Source organism: Nelumbo lutea, chromosome 4, assembly GCF_056320005.1.
Source record: "Nelumbo lutea isolate HS-2025 chromosome 4, American lotus-T2T, whole genome shotgun sequence".
Lineage (NCBI taxonomy): Eukaryota > Viridiplantae > Streptophyta > Magnoliopsida > Proteales > Nelumbonaceae > Nelumbo > Nelumbo lutea.
This window is the reverse complement of record NC_142687.1, coordinates 39,763,993-39,772,941: the sequence shown is the minus strand read 5'-3', so window position 1 is coordinate 39,772,941 and position 8,949 is coordinate 39,763,993. Positions and strand designations below refer to the sequence as shown.

General features: G+C 39.1%; 1 long non-coding RNA gene across 1 annotated transcript in view; it reads right to left on the bottom strand.

The window, feature by feature from the left end:
* Positions 1-1,957: 1,957 nt before the first annotated feature.
* The window catches only part of LOC148855343 (uncharacterized), a 44,718-nt gene continuing 37,726 nt past the window's right edge, over positions 1,958-8,949 (bottom strand). Inside the window, exons 3-4 of the long non-coding RNA XR_016112647.1 lie at positions 2,298-2,329; positions 1,958-2,133 (exon numbers count right to left, since the gene is read on the bottom strand). This is a non-coding gene — a long non-coding RNA (uncharacterized LOC148855343). The remainder of the gene's footprint in view (positions 2,134-2,297; positions 2,330-8,949) is intronic.

Sequence of the window (8,949 nt, the reverse complement as noted above, 5' to 3'; positions counted from 1 at the left end):
TCTTAAGAGTGATCACTTGTCCCCTGAAGTAAGACCGGCATTGGGGTCCCCACTCTTGTTTCTACAGACTTATTTGGATTTGCAGGCAGTATAGTATCAAAACTCATTAATAACCTGCAACAATGACAGAAATGTAAAAAGAGAAAGGAAAAAAACAAAAGGAAAGCGATGATAGTAACCTTTGGTGGTCCAGTTATGCACCGTTTATATGGAGGAAGCATATGTAGTATTCATGGCAAAGTGGGTTTTAATCTTTTTTGATCCCATGAAGTAGACTGTTGCAATCGTAAAGCAACCAATGCAGTGGATAACCATAAATGGCATACATAGCTACCTCTCAAGGATGTTCTGAAAAGATGAAACACATCTAGATGCGTTTCACACCTTATGGAGGGGGTATTTCCAGAGGGGCGTTTCAAATAATTGGGTGGGTACCCTCTCTCTCTCTCTCTCTCTCTCTCTCTGATTCATTTTACCCATTGTATGCCAAAAGTAATATGAAGATGTGGACCACTACCAAGAAAAAACAGCAAAGCTTAAAATCAAAGGCACAGGGTGTTGTGGGAATTCAAAATCCAAGTCCATTATCCGTTTCTTGAGCAGGATAAGCAACGGTCTTGCATCATTTAACCAAAGGTATCACATGATATTTTCTATTGGTATAGACAATCAGTTAGTTAGACCTAATCAACGGACCGCCTCTTTGATGAGCCATTAACTTCAAAATATCAGAAGATTGTAGATAACGTTTGTTATTTGCATGGATAATTAGGATCATTTGTTTGTCTCAAGACACGGGATTAGGTATGTCTTGCCAAAATGAAAATTTGTTCAATCAATTCAACAAACTAGTTTTATAAAACTCTTCACATAACACAGTTCATGGACTGTCTATAGACGTGTTCACCAAGCATCCAAAACCACCCAATAATCAGATTTTAATCTACAAAGTCTTCTCAGTTAACCATTAACAAGTAATAGTACGTGTATGTGGGAAACTAGCTTTTTAATTTATCTTGTGAAAGTAAAAATCCTATTCAGATTGAAAGGTAAGGAAGCATACAGAGGGTAAAGAGCTTGAATACCAACTCAAGTTGGGATTCAGAAGCAGCAGCAATGTAGGAGTTGGGCCAGTGCTTCACAATAAATACCTCAGAAATTACGCATCCTGTAACCTTGAGTCCATTACTTTGCCGGTTTGCCCTATGGGTGGCATTTATATCACGGAATTTCCAAATGAGCACCATACTTGTCCTATCAGTTGGGTTGCTAACCTGGCAAACCTTGCTCTTTCACTATCATGGCCCATTAACCACTACTCATCTGGAGTCCATATCATGGCTAGTCCTCAAATCTAATCCAGCTCTAGGGCATCTAAAGGTGCCTCTGGATCTTTAACAAAGTGATTTAGTCCCTTTACAAAAGAAAGAACCAGCCAAAATGACTAGAGGAGAAATTTGACACTAGATATGAACCCCGTTATTGAAAGCAAAGCAGGATAGAAATTGGGGTGCTCAAGGTCGGTTAACCGGTTCGATTAACCGTCGGTTTGGTTTGTCAGTTTTTTATATTTATAATATATATTATAAAAAAACATATAAATATATAATAAAAATAGAAATGCATATAAAACATTATATTTTAAATAATAAATAATATATCATATATTATAAATATATATTTATATATAACGCATATTTATTAATTTAAAATATATAAAATATATATGAAATATATATATATAATATACATAAATATATATAAAATATAAAAAATATATATGTATACCGGTCAGTTCTGTTAACCACCGGTTTTCCATATTGCGAAACCAAACCGGTTTGGTTCGATTTATCAAATTTATTATTCGGTTTTGGTTGGTTTTTTGGTTTGGTTCAGTTTTTCGGTTTGTCTTGCTCACCCCTAGATAAAAAGTTTAATAATAACAGCATGATAAGGGTTGTAAGAAATGCTTTCAACATCATAATAACTAGTAACAAGTTTAATACAGCTTTTATCAATAATGCGGCATCTTGCCCCATCTGCATCACAATATACCCTTCATTTAGATCCTCTTTCCATATAACTATGCTGTTAAAATGCCACGGTATTCGTGAGTTGAATTTCCAAAAGATCCTGCAGTGATTCAATCATTTTGACTCAATTAAACACCCTTGCCTTGACAAAAAGCGTTGACATCCCAATTATTTTAAATGATAAACAACTTATTAGCAAATTGCCCATAACCCATCAGCTCATACTTGAAAATGGATAAAGCTAAAAAGGGCAGTGCTTCCTACCTTTCTTTAGTTCGGTTCCATCCATCATTCAACTACAGTGAAAAAAATACATAAATTAGCATTGATCAAGAGAAAAAACACCTTATTTTCTGATAGTATTCATCTCATCTTGGAAAAATAAAGGATAGGTAAATTTGATCAAAAGGGGGGAGAGAGAGAGAGAGAGAGATGATAGGTAAACATACTTTAACTATTAAACAAGATCCATAATAGTCAAACAACAGAGGATTAACCTTCTTCCCTTAATTAGATCATAAGCTTTACAGAAGACTCATATGCTGTCTGATTTTCATTAACCCCCAAATGCATGCAAAAGGACCTCCAATACCATAGCAATGCATTTCAATCTCCACTATGATGCTTCTAATAAAACACAAAAATACCAGTATGCTTTTTTTATAGATAAAAAATTGATATGCTTGTGGAGTCGCATTTAGTGATGATAAAACTGAATTTATGGTCTTCTTAATGTTTTACACAGAATTTACATATATTGTTAAGATTGTTTTTTATTTTTTCTTTTGATAAGAAAAATATATTGTAAATGTGTATGCTAAGATGGATGAGTGGAAAAACTAGAAAGAATAGGATCAGAAATGAAGTCATTAGAAGGAACTTAGGAGTAGCTCCAAATAGGTGATATAAGAGAAAGCAAACTAAGATGGTTTGGTCATTTGTATAGTAGACCATTAACAGCACACATAAGAAGTGATTTGTTACAAGGAGCTAGAAAGGCTAGGAGTAGACCAAAAGGGGCATGGCTCGAAGTAGTAAGAAATGATTGAAGAGCTCATAAATGTACCAATGGATGACATTAAACAGAGGGGAATAATGAAACAGGATTCATGTAGCCAACCCCATATAGTTGGGGTTTTTTGTTTTATGTTATTATCTTTTGATGGGGGCAAACAGGGGAGGGGGGTACCCATCCCCTTTCCCTATGCCCCCCCCCCCCCCCCCCCCCCGTCCCCTGGTGGATATGGGATTAGATCTAGGGTCTCCACAACAATGAAACCGCACTCAACTTGGTCACCAACCAGTTGGCATATAGTTGGGATAAGGGTTGGATGATGATGATTTTTTTTTATAATAAAAGAAAAAGGAATTCATTAGAAAAAATAAAAATAGAATACAAAAGAAGGTGACCAGCAGTCACCCGAGAAAAAAATAAGCAATCTTACTGAACATGACACGACCAAAGCCCTATAACAACACCAAAAAAAATGAGCCAACACTTCAAACTCTGAAAAAAAAAATAAAAAGGTACTTGTTTACTTCTTCCCGCAGGCTTTACTTGATTTTTTTCGCCTTTGTAGGCAGCCCAATTCCGAATAAACCCCCTTTTAACCTTGCAAACACTTTTGAAAACTGGACTGTACTAAGGAATATCTGATTGTTGAAATGTCTTACAGCTAGGTTCTTCACCCCTCAGGCCCTTTTGATCACTATTGACTCTTACCAGCTCCAAAACCGCATTCCTCTCAAAAAACTGAATTGAAACCACCTCTTTCTCTCCGTTACAACCAGCCCCGCCTTTGAGAAAACTTGACTTCTTTTGGTCACAATCTAACCTTGAGTTGACAGCCGTCTCTACGGAACCCAAACTCAAATCTCCAACATTTACAGTAGGCATCGGATATCTTTCTTCCAAATTTTTGAACATTTTTTCTAGCATAATCCTCCCCTCCAATAATAGGTCAACCCAAAGCCTTACCTCCACCTCTACCCTTGCCACCTTTTCCAAATCAAGTATTCCCTCAACTAAATAAGTCTCATCTAAGATCACTTTCTCGGCATCTGAAACATCCTTTTCAGTATTAACATCTTCAAGCTCAATAACATCCTGTGAAGGCTTGCTTCTATATTTGTTTCATCTGTAGGCTTTAATGTTCACATTCTCTTCAATGTTTCCATCACCATGATCCAGCCCTCCTTCAAGACCAACACCTACCACTAATCCCGCATCCCCTTGTCTCACTGCATCCATATTTGAACAAAAGTGAAGCTTCAAACTCCCTTAAACTCTCATAGCCCTTCAATTCAACCCCCTCAAGCCTCCCATTTTTCTACAGCCAACAAAACTATCTAGAGAATTCAAAACCCCTTCCCTTCCCTTCAACCCCAACGAAACACCATCTTTCGCAAACTCAGAAAAATCATTCTTCCTATCAGAATTACCTTGAGTATTCCTCTCCAGCCTCTCATCATTTGCTTCCCCATCATTTTCAACCCCAGTTATTGGACAATCAAATCTCCCACCATCAAGCCTTCAATCTTCCACTTCAAAATTATGGGAACCCAAATCAAACAAATCACACTCTTCTGAGAGTTTCACCACATCATGGCCAACTCTGGAAGAGGAAATAACACAATCAACCTCAACAGAGTTGCCACAGTTGCTACCCATCTCACCTTCATCTACCAGTGAAGACTCCTCTTCAAAATCAGAGACCTTTACTTCCTCAGTTCCAAGCATCAACATCAAAAAGACAAAAACCACTTTCACCAACACCGACATGAACTGACAGTCCCTCCATATTAGACCTTGTTGTGCCCCAAATCCACTTTTCCAGAAAAGCCTCAGCTACATGCTGCAGCAAATGAGCTGAAGGGTTGAACATCCTTGCACTGGGATCAGAACCGAAGAAATCACGCCATTCCCAAACTTTCTAAAACCAAGACCAACACTCCCCTGTTTCTACTATTATGAATCGATTTCGAAACCTTCCCCTTTAAGTATATTGTAAATATTAATTACAATAAATTTTACATTCTTCATTCTGGATCTAGAACTTGTTACTTTGAAGATAAGCTGTCACTACTTTTCAACCCAATACATAAACACTTGACTAGTCAAGCTGGAAATCAAATCGATGTTTGTGGTATGGTTCCATATAGGGAAAACCTCCAGAACCATGATGAGATTATAATCCTATTTAACCCAAATAACAGCTCTGATGGAGACACAATCCTGATAACACATGAAGAAGGAAGTTTATTAGTAAGGAAAGTTGCAGTGTGCAAGAGAAAAGAAGATAAAGCCTAGCACTTTTGACAGTAATAGATAGGAACTCGTCACTTTTAGGTTAGTGCTTGTGCTGTTTCCCTTGAGAAGAGCAGTGCTTTCAGCATTCAGTATTTAGAAGCTAGTACAGCATTCTTCCAAATGGTTCAAACCTAGAACCAATAAACCTGAAGTACCCTTTGAAAGAAATTAGCCATTTACACTTCTTTTATGATCATTTAATGCCCTTTTGAAAGTAATTAAAGCCATTTACACTGGTGCCGCCTGAAGAGAGTTTGACTTCTAACACTTCTCTTCTCCTCTTTCTTTCTCTCTCCTTTCTTTCTCTTTTCATTATTTTTTATTGTTTCCTCGCTGATAACATGGTATCAGAGTGCAACTTCTGGGCCTGAGAACAGATCGCTCATCTTCTTCTTCCTCTCCTTGTTGTCTTCTACAGACTGGGTTCAAGAAAGTGATCTATGACTGATCTAGGAGTTTTTTTTTCTTCCTCTTGGTCGTGTACCATGAAAATCTTTAAAACTAAGTGGTCGAATGCTGTGAGAAGTTTCAGTTTTTCACTTGTCTATGGCCCATGGTGTTTCAGAATTACTTTGCGTTAGGTCCTTGCTGAATGAGATTGTGGTAGATGCAGAGGAGCCCATTATGTTATACTGTGATAACCAAGCTGCAATCAATATTGCCAACAATCCAGTTCAGCATGACAGGACAAAGCACATTGAGGTTGATAGACACTTCATAAGTGAAAGGGTGACAACTTGAGAAGTCTACATGCCTTAATGTCTCCTCTGAGTTACAATGAATTGATGTCTTCACCAAAGGGGTTGCAAAGAACAAGCTTGAACATGACCTACGCAAGTTGGGAATGTGTAACATTTACTAACAACTTGAGGGGGAGTGTTGAGGATTTTGTGCAGATTAGTTAGTTGTTTTTGTTTATTATTTGTTTAGATAGTAAGTGGAGACCACGGTAATCTTATTGGGACCCTTTGAAGTGATGTCTTTAAGTTTTTTATGCAGTTTTATGTGTTAGCCACCCTATAAGGGCATATTAGTTATTGTACTTATTTTTTACTTAAAGTATAAATACCAATGGGACAGGGCGGACAGATCTGATTTGCTCTCTCTTTCTTTCTCTACTTCTTCTCTTCTCGTTCTCTTCTTCCACAAGAAACTCTTCTTTTCTTTGCGAATTTTTGATTCAGCAGATTTCTACTCCTTCCCTGTTTCTCCTCAAAGGAGAGTAGGGTTGAGGAGACTCACATTCAGGTTCAGCTTCCTCCTCTTTCCAATCCTCTTCCATTCTGTGTGTTCCTCCACCGCCATAAGGGTTAGTAGAGTTCAAGAGCCGTGGAATAACCTAAAGCTATATTACCAACACCACTAGCTTCTCTAGAGGAAAATCCTTCTCAGTCAGATACTCTTGTTCCTATTCCTATTGATATGTCTGATCCTTCTACTATTAATGATCTAGATATTCCCATTGCTAAGAGAAAGGGTGTTAGATCTTATACTAATCATCCTATCTCTCATTTTGTCTCCTATGATCATGTCTCACCTTCATTCGATGCCTTCGTTACCTCTATTGACAATATCCCTAATCCTAAGAATGTGGCAAAAGATTTATCTATACTTGAATGGACAGATGCAATGAAGGAAGAACTTAATGCCTTACACAACAATGGCACTTGCGAGTTAGTAGATCTTCCTGAAGGAAAAGAACCGGTGGGATGTTAATGGGTATTCACAGTAAAGCATAAGGTTGATGGTACAATTGAGAGATGATGATTGCAAAAAGGAATGTAGAACAAAGGTAAGTACAAGCAGAAACCATACACTGCCCAGAATACTACTGCAAGGATGAGCATCATAAAGCTTGCAATGGTGTGGATTTGATGAATGCTATTGTATGAAGATGTTTCATAGAAGATCCTCTCAGATATTTCATGGAGGAGGGAGGAGATGGGAAGCAGGGAGTCGATACAGGAGAGAAGAGATGGGTGCAAGGGTAAGACCAAATTTTTCATACAGTAAGGCGGTGTCTGTCAGTGCATGGCCTGATTTTAGGCATTCAGAACTCAAAAAGGTGGAGGAAAAGTAGGTGGTATTGGCAGAGGTCCAAGGTGTTGAAGCAAGAAGAAGGTTCTTTCATGATTGCATGGTGAGAAGATTCTGGTGGAGAGTAGGGGTTCGAGAAGTGGAAAACTGGGTAAATAGTTCTTGGAAGGAAGTGGGGGGAGTGAGGGTAAAGAAGTTGGCAGATGACCTTTTCCTTTTCATTTTTCCTTCGAGATCCGATACAAAGTGGATCCTCGACAATGGTCCATGGCAAATGGGGAGAAATCATCTTCTTCTTGATTGGTGGGGAGCTAGTGTAGGATACCTCTATCTGGAATCAAGTGAGGATATTGATCGCTCGGAAACTATCTGGGTTAGGGTGTTTGGTCTTCCTCTGATTCTCTGGTGTCCGAGTGTAACCAAAACAATTGGGGATGCATGTGGTGGTTTTTTGGAAACTGAAGATTCTCCAGAGGAGCTGGCTAGTTGTGAGTGAATTCGTATGAAGGTGAGAAAGAAGACCCCATTCCTGAGAAGGTCGAGATTGTGGTTGGGGAGTTTCTTTTCTCAATTAGCATTTGGCCTAAAACTTTTCCGTCAGTCCGAAGATGGAAGAGGGACAATCAAACGAACAATCAAGTTCAAAAAGAGAGGACGGTTTTGGAGACCTCAAAGACAGTGGTTTTAGAAGATGTTGGAGAAAGTTCGCTGCCTCAAGATTCCCTTAGAGGTATTCAGGCCTGTAACATGCCGCCGATGAGGTCGCCAGAGATTGGAGGGGAAGAAGAGACCTTTGATGCAAATCTGGACCGTCCAATCTTAAAACCTATGGAGGGTTTGGATCTTATCTCAAGGGATAGCTTCGAGGTTCGTGTGCAAAAGTTAAAACTGGGAAGTAGTGGGGGAAATTCGATGGTTGAGGATTTAAAAACTTTAGTTAAACAATGTATTAAAGAGATGCACCCATGGAGGAGAACACACCGAACAAGGGGAGGGTGGCTTGACAAGGGTCAAAAGTTGGGGAACGTGAAAGAGAGGGTTTTCCAAGATGGGTCCAGGACCTGGACCCATGTCAATTGAACCCAAATAACCCAAATACCCGATGGTCCCGATCCATGCAAGCGTTCAGGAGAAACAAAATTTCTAAGTCCACTAGTGAACCAAGGTGGCCCATAGGAAGACGGTATCTCAACAACCCAGTTCATTTGGAGCTGACCTGGGTTAGCTAACCTCCTAAACAATCAGAGATGACAGGGCTCGAAACATTAGCTGAGCTGGATTCTTTGTCATCGGGGTCGAAGTTCAAAGGTGTTGTTCAGGCTGCTTCGCCTCTTCCCTTGTATCCTCTTGCTTTGGAGAGTCCGCCAGAGTTTGAACACAAGCGGCGACAAAATCAACTTCTTTCTTTGGTTCCTGTGTGATGGGGTCAGATGTGCAAAGTGAAAGTGGGGCAGATCGTCTCAACCAATTCAAAGAGCCGAAGAGAAGTGGGAGAAGCCCTGAGTTGACGAAAAGGAGTGAAGAAGCTCACCTAAAGGGAAACAAGGACAAGACAAATTCTTTGGAAGG